The sequence below is a fragment of the Falco peregrinus genome, chromosome 7 (assembly GCF_023634155.1).
Source record: "Falco peregrinus isolate bFalPer1 chromosome 7, bFalPer1.pri, whole genome shotgun sequence".
In the NCBI taxonomy this organism is placed as follows: Eukaryota; Metazoa; Chordata; class Aves; order Falconiformes; family Falconidae; genus Falco; species Falco peregrinus.
This window is the reverse complement of record NC_073727.1, coordinates 90,141,365-90,163,852: the sequence shown is the minus strand read 5'-3', so window position 1 is coordinate 90,163,852 and position 22,488 is coordinate 90,141,365. Positions and strand designations below refer to the sequence as shown.

General features: G+C 40.8%; 1 protein-coding gene and 1 pseudogene across 5 annotated transcripts in view; one reads left to right on the top strand and one right to left on the bottom strand.

Annotated features, from left to right (window-relative positions):
* The window catches only part of KLHL32 (kelch like family member 32), a 129,352-nt gene extending 112,525 nt beyond the window's left edge, over positions 1–16,827 (bottom strand). For 4 of the 5 annotated variants that reach the window (XM_055811050.1, XM_055811053.1, XM_055811052.1 and 1 more), the window contains exon 1: positions 16,680–16,827. The gene's annotated coding sequence lies outside the window, so the exon portion shown is untranslated. Of the gene's footprint in view, positions 1–7,912; positions 8,023–16,679 lie in introns of those variants that run through there. The other variant, XM_055811051.1, reaches the window with a different exon arrangement.
* Positions 599–20,159, top strand: LOC101923179 (kinesin-like protein KIF11; annotated as a pseudogene).
* The last annotated feature ends 2,329 nt before the right edge of the window (positions 20,160–22,488 follow it).

Genomic DNA, 22,488 nt, shown 5'->3' with positions numbered 1-22,488 from the left:
TGGTTACAGATTAACAAAGCATTAAGCCTATGTCATTCTGGAAGGACACTGGTTTCCCTAGCTACAATCCCTCATTTGCTATCTTCATGATAGATGGTTTCTTCCAGCCCTTCACCCTTCTGCAGATCAAAAAAGGTATCTATTCTTTAGAAAGCAAATAGAATTTCCATCACGTACACTATTTTATTACTGTAGACCACTTTATTTCTTACATTCACTGCCTGTAACATGTTTACACAGTCACTGCTACCTCTTAACTAGCTAAGCTAGAAAAGAACACAGATAAACCTAATCTTGGTTGGGGAAAGTAGCATAGAAGTCAGAGGGATTTTTTTGCACCCCACAGAGAAAAATCTGCAGGAGCTCTGCTGCATACACAGGGCTGTATAAGGCTGTAACTGGACAAAGGAAGCAAACACAATTTAACCAAGACAGAAAACTCTTACCATACCAACAGAAGGAAAATTGCTCTCAACTCAGGAGTATCAAGGGTATCAAGGTACAGATTTAACAGAGGAACTAACTGTGGCCTTCTCCCTACTCCCTGTGGGTACAACCTGCTATAGTGTGAGCTTCTAAAGAAATAATATGGTTGGGAATGGTACAGTTCCCATCCCCTAACCAGGGAAAGCTGTGGTTCACAGATCGTTTGGGAACACGATGGAAAACATCAGCACACCTGACCTCTTATGTAGGAAAACAGCTGAATGCCCTGTCCAAGTTGATGGTAAAGATAGTGGATTCTTTTCCTCCAGGGATTCATCCAGTGCTTTCATTTAGGCTTTGCACAAGACATCTAGACTTCAACCTAGCATATCTTATTGAAATAGATTTCTCTTGTCTTCTGCTCAAAGCATGTTTCATTTCTAACAGGGACTTTATATTTATACTGTGTTCCAGACCAGCCACCTAAAAAGTGTTCTGATACTGACCGCTGTTATTAATACCCAGTGTCAATCCAGCAAATAAAAATTCCTCTCAGAGCAGAAAGAACACACCAGGGAGGGAGGGGAGGGGATAGGAAGTACAGTCTAAAAAGACTGATTTTGAGGATGTATATGATGCATTTTATAGTGTGAGTCATGACTTTGGCAACATGCTTTAAGAAATTGACTCTAAGATAATACCTTGTACTAAAGGAAGAAATCACTCTAATTAAAGCTCTGTCAATTAGGTTACTAGAGATACATTCAAGTTCTTGTTTGCAGACATCAGATTTCAATGTGCTCTACTCTTTTTCAGAGACAATCCAAGAATTAATACTTAAAATCCTTTGGGTACACACAGATTTCAAGACCAAATGGATGGTCCAATGGGTTTTTCATAAAACCTGTATAAATTCACGAGTCTGATATGACTAGCATTAGCTGTTCACACATTCGGTAGTCAAGAGACCAGAAACTGCACCATCTACTGTCATTTCTCAGCAATAACCTCATCTCAGTAATGGAAATATGTAGAAGTACTCAGTGAGTACAGAGATACTCTACCTGGAGAGCCCTGAACATCTATTATTTCCTATCAGCTCTGCTTTTAAGCTCACCAAACAAGAAAAAGTACACTGAAATCTCCCATTTCCTTAATATTTGTGTACCAGCCTGTACACAAAACTTGCATTACAGTCCTGTTTTCAAAACATCAAGTCAACATCCTGGTTCCAGCTCCCAGGACAGAACCAGGTCTCCCTGTCCCCAGGAAGCCACCTTCATCACTGGATTATGGATACCTATTCTTACCCACTCTCCTTCTGATCCAAAGTGCACATACTTAGTGGAACAATAAATCACAACAGCAGGAAGGAATCAAGAACAATCCCATTAGTACCTAGTTCTGGCTCTAGTCTGACAGTTATTTGCCTCATAGGAGGCGAGAGGAACAGTTTTGAATGCCCATCATGGTAAGGACAACTGAACTCAGATGCATTAAGCAGCAAGTGCTGCATCAACAGTTCTTAGATTATTTAAAAAAAAAACCAAAAAACACAAAAAACAAACCACCACACACACACAAAAAAACACCCAATCAACAAAACCAAAACAACAACAACCCATGAGAAGACAGTAAAACAACTTGCTGCTTAAATTCATCAGGGCACTATGAATTTAAGCACCTACAAAAGACTTTGAGGCTATAGTTAGGTGCTTACTTCCAGAAAAGTGAGGAATTGTAAAACATATATACCTTTGATTTTTTCTATCAGCTAAATTGGCATCCTGTTCTTCCCTTCATATACATGTAAACAACTTGAAGTTTGTTGAGAATCTTCTGTTCTTAAGCATCTATTACTACCCAGACATTAAACTGGGAAGTTCAGCCAGTCTCTAGGGTTTGCGAATACCACTCCGGGAACCAAACATAAGATGATTTCTGGAGACAGTCCTAAATGCCTAACTGAAATTTGTGAATTGCATGCCAATCACTAGAAGCCCACTACATCTGAGAAAGTTAAAACAGTGCCAAACATAGTTCCTTGTACACAACTGGAGCTCAACTTTTGCCAAGACAACATCTGTGTATGTGACAATATAAAAAAAAAATAAATTCAAAAGGTTCTAGAGGCACCTTTCTAAAATAACATATATATTTAAAATTATAAGGGCAATAATTATCTTGCTAAAAAAAAAATCACCAAATGCTACAAATAGCTATGCATAATTAAGTTAAAATATTGCTGCTTCTTCATGAGCACAAATTAACACATTTAAAATGATGATGGAATTCCATCTAACACAAGAAAATACTTTTTAATGTGAGGATGGTTAAACACCAGAAAAGATTGCCCAGAAAGGTTGTGGAGTCTCCATTCTTAGAGATATTCAAAACACCTCTGGACACAGTCTAGCTGACCTGCTCTACCTGACCCTGCTTGAAGAGGGGGTGGTGGGTTGGTGACTATGATCTCAAGAGGTCCCTTCCAACCTAGACAATTTTGTGCTTTGTGTGATTCTCTATGGTACAGCTGAGAAGACTCTATAAACTGTATGTGTGCAAGAGCATATTGTCCCCATATGTCCTATTTATTCCACTTTCCAATCTTCTTGAAGAGATTTTATCTCAAAAGGAAACAGAAAGGACAAAAAGGGGAAATTCTATCAAAACCATAACGAATGTGCATACCTCCACATCTATCTTCAAGTGTCCTGGTGCAGCATATTTATGAGTCGCAGTCTTCCCACTTATTGGAACAGCTTAAGATTCTGTTGAATGCCTGGCTTGAATTAACACCAATCCAAAGCAAACATACTGTAACACTAAAAAATTCATTGTCATCATTACTTTTTTTTTTTTAGGATAGGAAAACTCAGTAGCAATTCTGGTGCAACTCCCATTTATATTAAGTTTGATATTATTTCACCTGATAAACAAAAATAATACTTTAAGCAACACATACATGCACTGATTATTATTTTTTCCCCATTTAGCTCAATTTAGACTTAAATTCAGTTGATAATACACAGAAATTTACTGTCATTTCAGATCCCCTATAATAACTAAGACATTCCCTGAGGAGATGAGAGATATGACATAGGACACACAGGACATCCAGTCTCTTCTGGATCAGTATCTCAAATGGCACTAGAAATTCTCATTTCAGGAAGTTGAGCCCTGAATGACTCCAGACAAAAAGCAAAATAATTTATGTAACTTAATCTTCAATGAGGGTATTGTCAAGAATTCTGGTAGATGTTCATCACTCAAAAACTGCAAACTAATAAAATCACCTTGTATAATGCCCAACAATCACAAACATTTTTGCTTTTAAACACAATGCTTCCAAGACTCAAAAGTAAAAGGAACACATCAGAGTTATTTCAGAATTAAGACGCACTAAGAAGCCTTCTTGAAAGGTAATTTTGGCAAGTATGATGTCTCGGAAAGTCACATCAAATACTGAGCATTCTGAATTTAAAAATCTGACTATCCATTAACTTCCACAAAATATATCATATCTCACTATTTATTTCAGGTCAAACCTTGCTATATTCAAATTATTCAATAATCTAGTGAAGGTCTTCAGTGAGAATTAGACTAAATTCATAGTTTAACAGCCTACATTTCTGTGTGAATCTTTTTATTGCAACGTTTCATAGCTTGCTAGTAGAAATGATGCTGCATATTTTAAGAAAAAAAAAAAATAAAGTAAAATCTTAATGACAGATCACGCCCACAGATACAGCTAGGCAAATCATGAAATACCTAGCTATCAGCAAACCGTTCTGCAAGGGTACGTAAGCGTAAGGCATTCCCACTAGTGGAGAAAGAAGAAATTAAATCTTTAAAGAATCAACTACTGGCATCTTAATGATCTTCTTGCAATAAAAGGAATGAAGCCCCTTACACACTGGGAAGTAACTTATTAAACTTCTCCCTGATACCTAAGATTTCGGCATGGAACAGGCCTTTGGATTTGGATGGAAAGAACTGGAAAAAGCAGTCAGGCAACAAGCAAACCACAGCTGGGCAAAGTGAGGACAGGCGCAGTCCCTGGAGAAGATGCGCTTCACTTAGCACCAAATCAGTGGTGTTGAACATAAAGCCAACTTTGCCAGCAGTTGTGCCTTCCCGTAGGTATGCTTCAAGATGGGATTCCTAGTGGCCATAGTGGACACCTCTTTCAAAATCATATTGCCAAGCAGAGAGGGAATTAAAACCCAAAGGAAACCATGAATTGCAAACATGACAATAGTGGCCTATTACTGTCATTACCATATCCCAGAAACTGTGAAGATTTCTCTACAAGAAAAAGTAACTCTACAAGAGATTTCTTCCCCCAAATCTTCTCCATGGACATATTAAAGGGAAAAACAGTTCCTTCATTCCTAAAAATGTTATTGAAGTCTTCGGAGAAGTCAAACCTCTGACTAAATTTGAAAGACCCGTGATCTTTTTGCAATTCAGAGCACAGAGTTAGCAGACTTGGATTACACAGGGGTTTTTTATTTAGATGTTGGCTGGGGTTTTTTTTGGCAGTAGAAAAGAATTTACATCAAACAACTTATTTGACTAGATCTTACGCTGATAATTGCCTTAACTGTGCGCATTATCTACATGATCTCACCTTAGCATTTTTAATTATTTAAAGCACATTAAATATTGCTGGTATCAGCATGATCAGAAGTTACCTTCTTAATAACCATTCTTGTTTGAGTGTAAAGCATTTGATTCCAGCTGCTATGAAAATTTAAACAAGCAAAAGCAATGTTTGCTGACATAAATGGGACAATCTACTTCATAAAGGAATGCTGACCAAATTAAACTACATGTGCCCAACAAAACAATACTATTTCATGCAAGACACTTCATAAGCTTTAATAAAATGAAATTGCTTGGCAGGAATCTGAATTACTGTATTTTACTATATTATTCTAACTTCTACACTGTAGTGCAACACTAAGATTTTTATTTACCCCAATCAACTTTTCATTAGTTTTGATTCTCAGCCTGTAACCCACACGGAAGCTACCTATGTTGCCTCTATATTTGTCCACAGCAAATAATAAAATTTAAATATATCAATGCTAGTACATCTCTAGAAGAATCAATGGGACAGCATCACTACTAAAAGCAACCGACCTTCTAATCAAAATTAGATGCAGACCAATCTAGAAAGGAAAATACTAACTCAGTCTCCGCCACTACAGAAAAGTTTTGTTGCAATCAAAGGGAAGCAGCAATCAGAAAACAAACACATTTTAAGGTAAATAAAAGCCAAAATAAAGCAGTAAAGGTGGTTTCCTTCCCTGTCACCAAATGTATCTCCTGGAATCAAACTGCACCTGAAGCTTTCATTTCAAACAAAGAATAAAGTTTATAAATCTGAAGATTACCGAGAGAAGCCTGAAAACATAATCTAACACCAGACTTACAACTTCTAATGGAAAGCATCTGAATTTATTTGATCACTGATGCATGGGAACTGACTTTCAGCATTTGAATGCTTGAGGCTGACAATGCTAAAATTAAAAGCCATTGAACAAATGGAAGCTATTCATCAATGTCTGGAGCTGGGAACAGAAGCACACTGGCCCAAAAGGTGCTGACTGTCATAAAGATTGCCTGAAGCACCCACCCATTCCCTCCAATGACTAAGCCTAAGGATTCTGCAGATAGATCCAAGGACTAAGAGGATAATTAAATGGTGTTTCATTTCTCCCTTTACCAAATGGCACACACAAGAACCTGGACTTGAATCAGAGGATTTGCAGGGGACAGACTGCTCCTCACCTTGCCAATGAACTGAGCCATTGTATTGTACATGATCCAGCACTCTAAGCACAAACTCACTGCTTCTCCATCTTTGGACAGTAACACATTGAATGCAGCCAAGAAGTGCAGGACTGCATCCAGATGACCTGAGTCACTATAACCAAAGGGTTGATTTCTAGCTTTGGCTGGGTTTGTTCATTTACCTGGCATCACTACAGTCACCCCTACCTAATCAGGAGATACTTGTTCCCTAATAAATAAACAAACAATGCAAAAATAGGTTTGAAAGATTTCTCTCTGCCTTGTAACTCTTAGACCAGACAGTGTTGCCAGTCAGTGAGCAGAGAGAAGCTACTGCATCACCACTATGACTTGCTTTGCAGCATACGCTCATGCAACTCTGTTATACGTGAAAAACAAATGCAAGCTTTTACCTCTGTATTTATACTGATTCTGAGATATCCAGAAAAAGGCTCTTCCCATCCATTTCCAGGAAAGAAAGAGCACAAACTGCAAACTGAACTAAAAGCTACCTGTTCTTAGGTATTCATAAAGTTCCTTCAGTGAGCACTACTGGCAGTACAAATCTTCTCAGAGATGACTTGAAATCTGATGCAGCAATACTGCTGGAAGTATTTTCCCAATTTACCATTACATATGTGGGGTCTTTGAAGTCCATTTCTCATGGACAGGAAATAAAATTTCTGAATCTGGATTGGAAGTTATCCATCTGCAATTCCTAAAGGACTACCACCTCACCTGCTTTCAACACAGCCCAATGCAGAGGCCTGCAGAAACGCCCAAGTAGTTTCTCAATGTTACCCACACAAAACACTGTACTAATAATACTGCTCTTATAGGCTCTGCTACTTTGTTCAGAGCTAAGTGGGTACCTCTACACAGCACAGTCAACTTCTACATCCTAATAACATGCTTATATGGAAGGTTTCATTCCTTCTGTAAAACACTGTATTTCTTTTCCCTACCATCACAGTCACAAAAACATCTGATATATTGTTATAATATTCCAGCCTACTTGGTTCCAGTAGAACCCTAAACCAAGAGATTCTTTGTGGAGACCCCAAGATTGCTCAAGACAGGTTCCTGCTCCACACAGGGAATAACTGAGGAAGAGGGGCAGCTTTAGGCACGATTTTTATTACCACTTCATCAGCTCAATTTCTAGTCTGAGTTTATCTTTTAAGGCCAGAGACTTTCTTTGGGGCACAAGTGTGGTTGCATGAAAACCACAAAAAAGTTGCAAAGAAGTCAACGTCAACATGAGTTATCAGTTATGAAGATTCTTAGACATTACTTAGTCACAAAAAATAAGCATTAGTATAAAGTAAAAATGAAATACTGATTTGTGGGTTTGGTGTCATTTAACAACCCCTGCTTAGAAAAAGCCTCACAAATACATCCATCCTCCAGCTGCACAGCTGGAAATACTCTGCTCATCTCAGTATTACCTACCTATCACTTTTGTACAGTAATGTTAGACTGAAAAATGCCAAAAATACAAAAGAATAAGGAAAATTAATTACTGAGATTTCTACCTACTACACTGAAGTTAAGTAGTAAAAGAAGAGCTTTCCTTGTGTGAAAAGTTTCATTAGGGGAAATGATTCTTTGCTTTAGCTAACTGCAACATTGTGACTGCAAGATCTAACACTCAGAAACAGGTAGGAAATGTTCTGGGAAATACCTTGTGGGGATTCAAAAGACTTCTAGCAGTATTGAATGCAGTTGCTGCAGATTTTCACCCTTGTCTGAGGCCAGCGCTGATCAAAATCATTGCCTTTGGTTTCCTGAGATAGCTAAAAAGACTGAAAACAGAACATGAAATGTTATGAAATCTGTCCCAGGTTTACAAACAATGGCTTTCAGTATTTGAAAATAACTTGCTCCTTTCTGTACAATCTTCTGCTTTTGTAAACCATGAATAACAGCTCATCTTTTATTTGTTTTCAGTTTCTCACAGAGCCAGTTTGTTATGATTGTGCTCTCCTACACAAAAGCTGGTCAGGATTTCCAAACACCCTTCTGTTTATTTATGGCAAGCTGCAGTAAAAACATTTGCTTACTCCAATTCAGTGCAAGAATCTGGTAAATAAAAACACTCATTTAACGCCTTTTACCCCCTAGTATGTAAAAGAAAACTAAGCACTTACAATCAGTGTGTCTTTCTCTAATCTGCATATATACAGGACAAAGCAAACGACTGCTCTTTCAAGACAGAAGGGGTACAAGTTCAGCAGCAATGCCGGCTTCTGTACTTCCTTCTCTTGCCTGACCCAGTTTAAGAGTGTATAGAGACTTCTGTGGGGTTGCTTTTTAATTATTTGGGGGGAGTTGTTTTACTTTGTTTTGTTTTCTTAAAGCTTTAAGAGGCATAATGGTGATCCAGTTCCCAGTACACCTCCACAAACAGTGATGCCAGAAAAACACAAGAGTAATAAGCAGGAGGGCAGAGGGATCGCAGGTACCTCAAGCTGTATTGCTACAGAACATCTTGTATCAAACCATGATAGAAAGGCAAGGAGAGACTGATCCACAACTTCCATTCAGTTGTCATCCACCTATCCAGAAAAGGTGCATAAAGGATTGTAAACCCATTAGATTGAATGTTCCGATAAAAGTTTTTTTCTTCTGACAGTTTTCGAACATGCGTATCATACGGACAAACAGATGGAAAGCAATCTTAACTGAGAACAGATAAAGGGACACTTTTCTTCAAATAGAAAGTTCTGAATTTACAGCTCAAGTTTTTATTTAACCTTTGCCTACCCTCCTTAATCTGAGATACAATTTTCCATTATCCGGAGAAAAGAACTCTTTCAAGAAAAAACATCTAAAAAGAAGATCTTAAATAATTTTTAATCTTTGATCTTTAATTAGGATTAGAAGTAGAATTAGAGAAGAAACAGACAAGCCTTTAGACCTCTGTGCCCTCATCAGGTCTAAGTGAAAAAAACACTTCTGGTTTGGAAGCCTTGTCCTTTTTTCCTCCCTTCCACAGACTGTATCAACTGGCTCTGAAGAAAAAAACCCCAAGCAAATGAGTAACAAAATCCCAGCCTTCACCTCTCTCACCTCTTTAGATCACCATAGTTTTAAGTGTCCAGTTCTTGGTCTAGTTTGCTATGGGCTACTCGATAATCACATAGCAATCTCTCTCACTGCCTGGGCCAAAGAATAAATAAATCAGAAAATAAAGATGCAGCCTATGAAAATCCATTCCTTGCGTTTCCAACAACAATATTCTACATTCACAGTACACAGACCAATGACAGGACAAAATGTAGAAACATAATGAGTAATTCACTGAAGCAATCCGTGCCATGCAAGACACTTCCACTCCCCTTCCCCTGCCACAAATTATTGCCCCAAAGTACAGGAAACACTTGTGTTGCCACCATTCCATTGGCATTACAGCATGAACCCATACTGACATCCCATGATAGCGCCTACATCCAGCCAAAATGCAGACACATGCTCTATCCCACCAGCTCTGCTACATGAGCAGGGGGAGGTGGAAAGCTGGGGGTATTTCTGTCTTAAATGGTCTCAAATTACAAATGACAAGGCTCAGTTACTAGAGCCCCAATTCTCTTCACTTATCCAGTAACACCACTGGCGGGGGGGGAGGGGGGGGGGGGGGGGAGAGGAAATCAGTGCAAGTCCATAGTGCAAGAGCTACTTCTAGTCAGTAAATTCAAATGGCCTGTCTAGCATCTTTCCTCCCTTTAAGGCAGTTCAGAGCTGTACTATGCCAGATTTGGAATTCTTTGGAAACGTGAACAGTTGCAAGCAGCATAAACTACACTAGGTCTGCACATGACTTGTTCTTGTCCTCAGCAACTCTCTTCTGTCATTTGCATGCAAAAATCTAAAGCACGGAATCTGGCTCCATAAAGCCCCTAACATGATGAACCTGATTAAAAGACCTTAAAGAAAATGAATAATCCTAATAAATAATTTTTAAAATATCAAATGCCATGTTTCAAACTGAGTATATACTTGAAGGTCCAGTCACATTGGTACAAGAGAACTTAATCCATTAGGCAGCCAGTCCAGGCTACGTAAACATTTTGGAGTTTGACTTGCTCTCTCTGTAAAACTGAATTCCTACTTCTGATCCACCTCCATTCAGCTATCCTCCCTAAGTAAGCCAACAAAGCACATCCAGTCCTCTTACTTACATTTCAGCAACTCATGTTTTTGCACTTCCATGATTCTGTTTGGAGGATGGAGTACATGCATGAGACTTCATAGTTGCACTGCATCGTTGAATATCCTATGCACTTTCCTAACAAGCAAATACAGCAGTTGCATTTGTATGCAAAAGTCACCACAGATCACAAGAGCTGCAGAGTGTGTTTTAATGTAACCTCAGTGGGAATGAGAAGCTCAGCACAGCAGGCGTATGGCACACTCCAATGCTCTCTGCAGTGCCGATGAACTAAGACCCTGTCAGAAAAGAATCCTGTTCCCTTCCTGTTTGTTTGCCCGGGTTTTGTACTAAAGGAGAAAAAGAGGGGGGGGGGGGACGACACAAAAAAGTGGGAAGAAAAAGGAAGTTCAGATGAGGAATATACCAAATCCACAAAACAGGTACTGTTATCCCCACTAAAGAAGTTCCATGCTTCAGCCTTTAGCTGAAGATCTCTATTTTGATCTCCACAGTTCACTGCAGTCAAAGTCCCAGTTCCGTTCTGAAAGCATCACCTCCATCCTTTTTGTGTTTTATGCAACTAAAATAAGTCACAGTTTTGAAAGCCTCCTTTCAGTCAAAGTATAACACAGAAAAGAGAAAAAACCACAGAAACCACAGATGTATCCCCTCAAAGGGAGAGCCCTTTGATGCTTTATTATTGCTTTAAAGACATCATTTTAAAATCTGTATTAGATCAAGAAAAAAAATATTCAAAGCCCCTCTCTTCTTATAAATGTAGCTGTTGGGGAAAAAAGGTAACAACAATTCTAGAGAATTTAAAAAATAAACTCAGAAAGAATAGGTTCCACATATCCCAATGACATTTCTTCAACCACAGGTTTATCTGTTTTATCTTGACAAGCCAGGTAGTCTCAGTTTAGCTTACAAAGGGCACTAGCCCTTTTACTTTATTTAACCTGAAGTGAAACCTTTCAGTGAAAGCGTTTCAGACATAGTAAGGCCATAAGCTTGCTCACTTCCACTTCAAAATTTGTTACTATGTAAGCAATTTTGTTTCCACTTAAACAATCATTTAAAAAAAAAAAAAAACCCAAACAACGACCCCCCCAAAAAAAAAATCCAACCAAGACACACATAAACATACAGGACAGAAATCAAGTCTTACCAACATTGCAGAAATGGACGTCAATCACTCTTAGATATATACCTTCAAAATGAAAGCCCCATTATCCAGACTAGTGATGCTGAGAAACTTTTCCAAGCATATTCTTATTGAAGAGTAGAATGAAAGGCTATACTGGAGGCAACAAGGGGTTAGGATTGAATTGTTAATTGAAGATGTTTAAGCTTAGACTACCAGGGGAAAAAATACACATACACTTTTTAAAGATACATCCCAAGTAAATCACAGCATTCAGGAAAGACACAACAGTAAATTAGGCTGCAACATCACATCTTCTATACTGTCAAAAGCCACAGCTATACATATCATTCTTGTCAGGAAAAATAAAGACAGATGGTTGCATAAAAAGACACTCTTCTGAACAACCATAACCCTTAAGTACTGATGAATCAAAATATGTACAATATCTATCCCCCTATAAAGCACATCCTCTACATTTGAGGTTCTTCTAAACTGCTGTAGCATATTGCTACAGAAATCTTGGCAGAACACGTTCTCAATTTACATAATTGTTTAGAGTAGTCACCTAACTTAAGGGAAAAATCAAACATTCTCACGCGTTATTGATGCTCTGAAGCCTCTGATTTACGTTATTCATAACTGCTTACATATTTTGTTGCTTTGTCACCACAAAGAAATGTCCAACTGCTGATATCAAAGTCAATAGCTTCAAGCTGGCATGAGCACTACTGGAACGTCATTTTTTGACATGACACCTTTCATTTCTCAAGCCAAAGGAGATGCATATTTGGAAGAATTAGCAACGTACATAGGTGTATAAATACCCATCTGTACTACCCCCATCCCCACAGGGCATCTGCCCTTTCAGTGACTTAGCTGTTCACTGAGAGCATGGAACACAAAAAGTATTCCACTTCAGCTACCCTCTGTGTGCAAAACTTCTCCCCAAGTAAGGAAGTCAAACATTGCTGGTCCACAGCAAGTCTGGTAAGGGACTTCAGTGTTAAATCTTAGCTATGTCCAAGTTTTTCCATACTTAAAAGTGCAACAACAATACAAACTTGATAAAAAAAAAATCATCTTTCCAGTCCCACTCTTGGCCAGGTTACTCGGCAGTCAATAGCACAAAGTTCCTCCATACATGCTCGACATTGCAAAGGCTGGGACATAGGACATAGGCTAGCACCTGCCCAGAACATGCTGCAGCTCCCTTCTGGACTACATTCAGTTTTTCCCTTTCTATAAAAGTCAGGCAGATTCAGAGCAGCTGGTTCACATGGTAACACCTAGAACCAGGAGTTTCCAAGGTCCCAACATCATTGCTTTGTTTTCTTCTCTTGAAACTACCTCCTAGAGTTGACTCTGGACCCTGGAATTTCCTCACAGACTCAGCAGGAATGCCCCTCAAAAAATCCTCTCATAAGCATGGCTCTTCTCAAATTGAAGGTTCTAACTGTTTAAAGCCCCAAATTTAATCTAAGTCCCACCTGTGAACCAACATTTAAAAAAATAAACAAGTTTTAAAATTGTTTAAAAAACACTGGGAAAAGTGTCTGTTCTTAACTAATTTTCAGTAATCAGAATTTGATAGTAAAATTTCAAAATTCCCTCTGAAATCAAGTTAGTAAAAGCCTGTAAAAAAGCATCCCATCTACAGGTAAATGGGTATATATATAATGTCTTATAGAATGACAGAAGCAACATCAGACCTCCTTTTATCGCACAAGTAGTCAAAAGGCCATCTAAGTCAGAACACAAAGAAGCAAAGATTTAGAAAACACTATGTTAAGGATCCTGCCTCTTTCACTACTCAGTATGATTGTCAGATAATTCAAGAAATTGGGATATACCAGCACAACCAATTAGTAATTTTTCTGGGGAATAAATAAATAATTAAAAATCCATGTTCTAAAAACTGAATAATTTGTTATGGAAACCTCTGCAGTTTTCAGCCTTTTGGCACTATTGGCCTAACTATCTCCAAAAAAAAGATATAAACATTCAAAAACAATGTTCCCCTTCCCCCTACAATCAGTTCTGCGGTAACTGAAGTCCTCAGAGCAGAGAACACCCTGGCAAGTGACATATGAAAATTCCAGATGGATGAGAAATACAAAGGATCATTTCTTTACACTAAAAAGAATTAAAATAAGACAACTATGTTGTTACTGTAGGTGAGCATAATTATAGCCAATGATATTTATGTTTGGCTAGTCTCTCCTGATAACACTGTCAACTGTTCTCACCCGAGTGTTTAAATTAATTTCATTTTTCACTTAATTCCCATTTCTAGTCCAGTTTATAATCATCACTTCCCCATACCAGCATGGCATTAAATTACTGTCATTCTTGGCCATTATGTCAATCATATTCCAGTCAGCAGAGTCAATCAAAAATACCACAGCAGTGCCATGAATTTCATATTGAATACATTCCTTTTTGCTGCGTTGCAGAATATGATTATCAGTGTCAGAAGCTACATTATATCAATTTCTGATATTTCAGGCAGAAGCAACACATTCTGACTCAAAAATTGAGATGACAAAAAAAGTAATTGTTTTTAACGAACACTGCATTTTCTCCGGTCAAATCCCACTTGCTTTACTTTGTAAGTACCCACTGAAGAAAAGGCCCACACAAGCCTAAATTTCCATCTGCTACTAAAGTTTCAACCATACTTCTTACTGTAAACTGCAAATTTATTGCTCCCCTGAATACAAAGAGAATGACCAGAGGGAAAAAAACAACAACCAAAACCACCTTCCCTGATGTTACTCAAATTTGTTTGTGTGTGCAAATTCAAATCCTGAACCAAATTCACTTTTACAATTAGCAATACAGCTGTTCATGTGCTTCTTACAGGGAAGACAGACTCAAGTATGGTTACAGTAGCTCAGTTAGAAGATCCCAGAGAATCCCGAGTTTGTTGTCCGAGGCAACATTCCACATTATCTGTTCAGGGCCAATTTGAAGTTCAGTGACTTCCAAGCTTTCTTCAAAATAAAAAAACAAAACAAACCTCCATAAATGTAATTTCTGCATAGTCATCTTTACTTTTAGAGCATCACATGGTTTCCTAATGGTAAAGACAATGTTTAATCTCATACTCTGTGTGGTTCATATCACATGCTGATCTATAAAGTGTTAAAGACCACCTCAGTTTCCCTATTAAAACACCCCTTGCATAAAAGGACTTGCTCTCACATGGAATTGAATGCAAGTTATACCTGCAAATCTTAAAAAACTGGATCGTTTTTGAAGAATCCCTGAGGCAACCTCTTCCCCCTTTCAAATATTAGAAGTACTATTTTCTCCACTTCTGCCAACACCTGCATTTTCTCCCTGCAGGCTTATACAGGAAGTAACAGGGACTTTTGTTGCTCATACACACAATAAAACACAATAGTGGTGGGTTTTTTTTATAAACACTGTAATTGCCTAAAAAAGATCCTCTGCTTAAGACGTGTTAATTGATGTGATAGTATCCTAATAAAGCAAGGGCTTACTATTCCCTAATGGTTTGCCAGAGTTCCCATGCTTAGCTTGCGCTTCACACATAACAACTGCAAAGTGCTTTACAGATACAGTCAAATTATTCACAAAATGAAAAGCAGACGAGATGAAAGGAGTTTATCTGGAATACTTTCAAAGTTCAGTAAAAAGTTCTCTCTAATCACTTGTAAACTTGAACAAAGAGATCTGACTAAATAGCAATATATTGGTAGATTTTTAAGCATTCCTGGTAACTATTATTTGTTGAGTGCATCACTGGATTTCTGTAGGAGCTAGTTAAATAGTAAACTTGATTTTCAGATAAAAACTCTAAAAATTGTTAGCATCCCTCAAAGGCCTTGTTGCCCCTGCTAACGGCTTCATGCAGGCAGATCCCAGATCCAAAAGGAATTGGCAAGGCTACAGTAATTCTTTACCCTATGTGCTACAGTTAAGACTGCAGCCTCTGGATCAACTCTTGATTTTTTTCGTGACTGAACGAATGCAGCCGTTAACATTTTGGCAAGTAAACCTAATCCTACCTCGCTTCTGAGACATTTGTAAGGCATTCTTCTACCCCTACAAAACCAGACAAATTTTGTAACAAGCTTAAGAAAAAAAACCAACCATATTCACACTATTTGCCAAGATCAATGCCTGCAGTTTACCTCACCGTGCTAAGTTTTGCAGCTCCATTTCCTTCACGTATTACTGTAGCGTACGGTGCCAATCACACGCTTCCCAGCGTTTGCGTGTGACACTGGTGTGCCGTCAGCCGGACTCTGCCAGGGACCATCCGGCCAAGCCAGGTTCGCTCCCGCGCTCCGCGCCCACCCCCCGCCCATGCCCAGGGGGACTGGCGGCACCGAGACACCTGCGACCTGCAGCATGGCAGGAACCCGTGATTTTCTGGTAGAATCGCTCCGGATTGCTTCAGATGGTGCATTTAGCACCGAGAACCAAACCTTTCCCCACACTGAGCCAGGTATTCAGCCACCTGCACAGTATCTTTTGAAATCCCCAAGGCTGCAGATACAATCTTCCAGCAATCAAGGTGCCCAGCTCCTCTCCAGCTGGGAGCCTTCGCCTATTTAAACACCGGAGAGGAGCAAAAGCTTAGTTTTGTCACTCAAACGAGTAGCTCCAAGTGTGGATACACGACAAGAACAGCCCGTAGTAAGTAAGGAGGCGCATTTCAGCGCCCGTTTCGAGGCTGTTCTAAGGAACCGTCACAAACCGACCGCCCGGAGCACGTCCTCGCACAGCCCCCGGAGGGAGCGGGACTCACCGAGCCCCGCAGCCACCTCCCAGGCTCCGGTTCGCCCTTCCCCGACACCCCCTCCCCCCCCGCCGCCTCCGGAGTTACGCTGAGCCGAGGGCCGGCGGGACCGCTGAGGCGGGCGCCGGCCGTTACCCGGGGACGCCCCAGCGGTCGGAGCTGCCGTTTGAACCGTCTCCCCGGCAACGGGGACACTCGCCCGCCCCTCAGTAACCCCCCCCCGCCGCCACCGCCACCACCACCACCACCACCACCACCACCACCCCCACCACCCCCACCCCCCTCCGGCAGCGGTGCCGAGAGGCCTCGCCCCGCCGCCCCGGTCCCGGTTAGGTAACGGCGGCAGCCAAGCACCGCCTCAGGCCCGGCCGCTCGCTCACCTCGCGGCAGGTGCCGGGGCCACGCACGACGGTGGCGCCGCCTTCCCGCCCCGCTCCGACGGCAGCGGGGGAGAAGCCGCGGGGGAAGGAGCTCCGGCGCCGCAGACCCGCTGTCCCGGCCGTGCGGCTCCGGTGCCGGAGCAGGAGGAGCTTCCCTGCCCCGCCCCGCCCAGTGCGCAGCGGCGGCCCGGCCGGCAGGGCCGCACCTGCCGGAGGAGGGGCCGGGCCTGGGGCGGGGCGGGCCGCGGGATCGTGTCGCCTGTTCCCGGGGCACTTCTGAGGTGCTGCGGGGCCGCAGTGTCCCGGGAAGCGGCGGCAGCCGGCAGCGACCCCGGCTTGCCGCCCGCCGGGGCCGCGGCCCAGCGGGAGGGCTGGACGGGTTAGGCCCGGCCGAGCCCTTAAGTAGCGCTAACTTTGCAGGCAGCGCACCTGAGCGGCGGCGGCACCGCAGGGACAGCGGGGCCGGGAGCGCTGCCAGCCGCGGGAGTTTGGAAGGAGGATTTTAGGACGAGTATGGCTGGAAAGAGAGCCATACCCTCCAAAAGGGCAGGCCCACTGCAGGGTCAGGGCCTGAGCCTACATCCTAGGATATGAAAGCATCAGTGCTTCATTATCCTATTAAGGATTTGATGTGGCTTTTTAAAAACCTTATTGCAAGAGTGACGAGGGACACCTCTCTGAGGTAGAACTGCTGCACACAGGCGTGCTGCCGTTGTGTAATTTTCCAGATGCTGCCTTTGCAGGGACACAGTAGCCAGCTTTGCAACAAGGCTCAGGAACAGGGCTTTTCTTTCAGCCTCGCCTCATGGAACTGGGAGGTGCTGGGAGCTGTTCCTCCCCCTTTGTCTGAGCCCATTATTGTGAAAAACGTTCAGGAGAGTTAAAAAAGAAATCTAATTATTAGTGAGCCACTCATTTTACAAGGCTGGACAGTGCTTTAATATGTAGGAGGAAATACTATTTTGAGAATTGCAGGGGGCAGCTCTAGTTTTGAGCAGAGTCTGCATCTTGCTACTGGATTTTCTTCGGAGTCAGTTCCTGTTTTCTGATCTTTACCATTAATACAAAACCAGGCGACCCCAAAAATCTCTGCCTCCATCTGCAATATACCTCCATATTAAATTTTACCTACATGTCACATCAGAGGAGTTCAAGCCTTTTCCAAATTACAATTCCCTAAAATATTTTTCAGAGGGTAAGCTGTTAGTTAAGCTCCTGACAGATGAGTAGTTCTGTTGTAGGGTATCCACAAAACACGTCTAGAAATACCACAATTGCTCATCTGCAGAGCAGACAGTTAAAACTGGAAAGTTAGTTCAGAGGGGGCACAGCACCAGATGCTGTATATGGTGCCTTTTGTGTAGTAATGCAAAGCTTCTCTAAGCTTCAAGCAGGTTGGTGCTGATGCAGTGCAATACTAGGCAGAGGCCCATTTCTATTTCAAAGCAGAGGCATAAAGACAGGCCCACCACTTCATATCAGGTCCGGTTACCTCATGCGCAACACAAACCTGATGTGGCTACGTTACCTTTTGTCCCAGGGCTATTTTGATCAGCGCTGGCTTTTTTGCTGCAGCGCACAGTGTGGACATGACAAGATAAGTGAGGAGCAGAGTCTCGCTATACTCAGATACTTCTGAGCCACCATAACTAGAAACTTGGCAGGAACTGGCGTGCGCAGTTGCAGGAGGTACAGTGCAGGTGGCTGAGGTGAGCAGAATGGGAGCAGCAGGCAGCGGCTGAAGCTTGAGGGTCTGCAAAAGCATTATGGGATAGTCAGCGCTCTGCTTCTTTCTCTGAAAGATTGGCCTTAAGATGGCCAGCATGGCCTACTTGTGCTGACAGGGAAGTGGCTACATAAAGAATGCGAGAGGCAAGAACAGCTAGGTGGTGGTGTGCTGCAGGCCTTTTAATGCCTCAGGATGTAAAGCGGGTGCGTATACTTTTGTAGACTGTGATCAGGCAAGCAAAGAAGTTAGAGTCTGCGCTGGAGGAGTCACTGACAACTGCTATGTTGTTGTTGGGTGTTGCTGCATTTTGGATGAAGTTACTATGGGTACAACTGTACAGTGATCATTTATGGCCAAACTGGTATTGGGAAGGCCTTCACAATTTAAGAGGAGCCCCAATGAAGAACATGCTTGGGAAGAGGTTTTACTACCAGGCACAATACCTTGTATTGAATATTAGAAAAACACAAAAAGATTGACACTGATTATTTTTTTTTCCTGGAAATCTGTAATGAAGAGCTTTTTGATCTTCTGAATCCTATTCCCAGTGCTGCAGAAAGAATGCAGATGTTTGATGATCCCATAAACAAGACAGGTGTAAATGTGAAAAGCTTGGAAAAAATGCTTGTACACAACAAAAATAAAACCTACCAAATCTTGAAAAGATGTACAGCAAAAAGAATTACTGCATCTACTTACATGAACGCATATTCCAGTTGATTGTACTCTGTGTTTTCAGTTACCAACCATATGAAAGAAAGCAGAGCAGATGGACAAGAGCTTGTTAGAACTAGGAAGATAAGCTCGATTGACCTTGCAGGAAGTAAAAACACTTCAGTTCAGGGCAGCTGATAAAAGAGCTTGTGACGCTGGAAATACCAAGTAGTCTGTTCTGCCTGATGATGGAGTTATTACTGCTGTTGTAGAAGGAGACACAGAATCTTTTCAGAATCTCTTGGAGAACAACGAAGAACATCAATAATTGTCAGAGTTTCTCATGCATCTATAAATCCTGAGAAAACATTGAGTACCCTGGCATACGCTCACGGAGCAAAGAACATAATGAAGCCTGAAGTTAACCAGCAGCTGCCAAAAAGAGCTATTGTTAAGGAAGATACTGAAGAGATGGAGCATCTAAAAGGAAACCTCACTGCTGCACAAGAGTAAAATGCAATCTATATTTTCATTTAAAATTCATGAAGCCCCTTAAAGGAAAGTTGACAGTTCTGGAAGAACAAGTTGCAGCATATATGGAAATCGTCAGCACCATGGAAGAAGTGAAAACAATCACTAAACCATTCACAATCAATAAAAGTGAACCTTAGTAACGAAAACAGATCTGCAAATCAAGCACAGAGAACTGAAAGAAGCACAGACAGATTTGCAAGAAACCATGGTTCCTCTGGCTGAGGAAGAATATGTGGTGTCAGTTTTGGAAAACACCAAAAAAAGAAAAACCTCATGGCACAGATAGCCATTTGGTTAGTAGTGTTAATACAAAGATGTATCTGTGCCCAACTGGATCATTAGAAGACTGTTGAGCAACACAATGCTATCGTTCAAATCCATTTGCAGGAGAAATTAATATTCTGTTCAATAACATACAAGATTCAGTTAGTGAGAACAGTCTGAAGCAGCAACAGGTGTTGACATCTTATGCATATTTTATAGGTGGCCTCCTATATAAATCCACCAGTTGTTCAGCAGCTGATGTGCTTGCATTAGTTGTATCAGTGTCTTTTGCCTGTTAAAAAATTAACTTTCTTATATGACTGAAAAAAATATTAGAAAATATGACAGCCATTTGCTAGTAAAGCTGAGCTGCTGAGGTTGACTGGGGAGCATACATATGGATCAGGGAGAACATTTTATACCTTGACACCAATGGTGGAACTTGTCCTGGAACTAAACTGTCAGTTTCAGAATAACATGAGGAATTTTCTGCTGTGGCTGAGATGGAGGGCCATAAAAAGAAATTAATACCTTCTTCAGAGATCTCTGTCTCATTCTGAAAAAATTACAGGAAGAGACAGTCAGTGTTTTTTCTCAGCTGTAAAATACCTTAAGAATTTAAGAGAAGTGGAAGTATTAAAGTTGGTATATACAAAGAACTCAAATGAATTAGTGTCCTTGCTGCCAAGCCAGCTGGACCTGCTGGCACAGGGGATACAGAACTTAGCTGGTACACTGTCAAAAAATGGAAGTTTGAAGACTACCATCACTGCTGGGCAAGAAAATGTTTACCTGGAAACAATGGACCTAGTCAGCAGTAAAACTTCTCCTTCAAAACAAATTTATTGCATCTCTGGATAACTTCTTTCAAGAGCTCAAGGACATAAATGGTGAAAACAAGAAAATGCTGGTGGAATCCATTGTTCTCAGCACCTTCTTAGCAATCTCACAAATGTGTCTCAGGGTACTAGTAAATGGAGAGAATTTGAAACTGTTCAGACAGTTAGCTTTATGGATCAGTACAAGTCCTTCAGCAATGAGAAACAGCAGCTTCAGTGTTTACTATAGAAAACAGAAGGTTTATGATTGAGATCAGTATTTTGTATTGGATATTTCTTTCTGCATTACATTGCAGTACCTGTGGTTTGGAACTACCACACTGTACAAACAGATCCTACAATAGCTTTTATTATATGCATATCAAGAATACAAACAGTCTTTTGTGTTCAAAGATCCTTGACATACTGCTGGCACTAAAACAAACTGATGATTTTAAAAGCATTGCAGGTCACCCATGAAAGCTACAAATTGACAGCCTACACTGACCTTAAAAAAAGAAATAGTATGTCATGTTGCTGCCAGCCACATTCAGGGTCTCCAAATCTGTGCTCTCATTTAGAGGCCTGACTGAATGACTGCAAAAAAAAGATTCTATCAATTTCCAATATGTGCTCACTAAAAGCCAGTCAATAAGTAAGAACTTAATCAAAGAATGGAATTGCCCTATAGATACTGGAAGCTGGGAGGTAGACAGCAAACAGTTCTGTGTAATGGGGAAATGCAATGGATTTATGTATTATATACAGCTCTCAGGAACAACAGGGAATTGTGGCTTGCAGCGTTTACAAAGTGCTTGACTGTTACAGAAACATTATCCATAAATACAGACTTGTCAGGCTTTTTTATTCTAGATATAAAAAAGCTTATATTGCTACAAATATACTCCCCTAGATATTTTTTATAAGTCTGACTTTAGAGATTGGCATTCGTATAATTTCTTTATCACTGCAACATATGGCAGTCTTTATTGCTGCCAAAACATGGCCATGTTTCAGCCTCAGAGTACAGCTGTGTTGAACTTAAAACTGAGACTGTTTTCAAACATAGATACAGAATTTTCTGTTACTCCTTCTGACACCATAAAGGAAAAGTAAATTCAAAATTCCAGTCCCTGGAACCTCTGTGAACACTACAGTGCCTAGTGGTTCCAGCCATGCTAGGAAGTGGGTTTCCCTTCTAGTTGTTGAATAACATCTAAAATGCTAACTAACCACTAGTATGTCAGGATCATGTATCACTCAGCTAGCCACATTGAAAACTTCTTCAGTTCAGATCCCAGTATAGAGCTGCAAGATTCTGAATCTTATGGCGATTTATGGTGAGTTTCCCACATAACCACAAGTTATAGCAATCTCTGTTCCTGTACAATCAATTTTTCTGCAAACCTTCTGTTCTCAGCAGCTCTTTACAACTCATCCATACTTAACCCATCATTTCCTCTTACTGATTTGCCTGGCTAAAGTGCTGTACTGGTGCGTGTTATCTCAAGTGTTCTGAAAATTAGCCAGATAAACACAGCCAAATCCTAGCTACATTTGAAAGTATACCAAGCGCCACTATTTTGATTAAAATCAGAATAATATCAAACACTACACTAAGTTTTGAGCAGTTTGCTCAGCTGAGCATTTTCCAGATTACAGGGCAGTACCACAAGCATCTAAAGCAAACAAACAGAATAAAGGTCCAACATTAAAAAAAGGAAGACAAAATAATAACTGCAATCTCATTCTCTAACCTTGCAACTAGGGTTAGAAGAAAACCCGTAAGTGCCTCGGGTTTTCTGCTTAT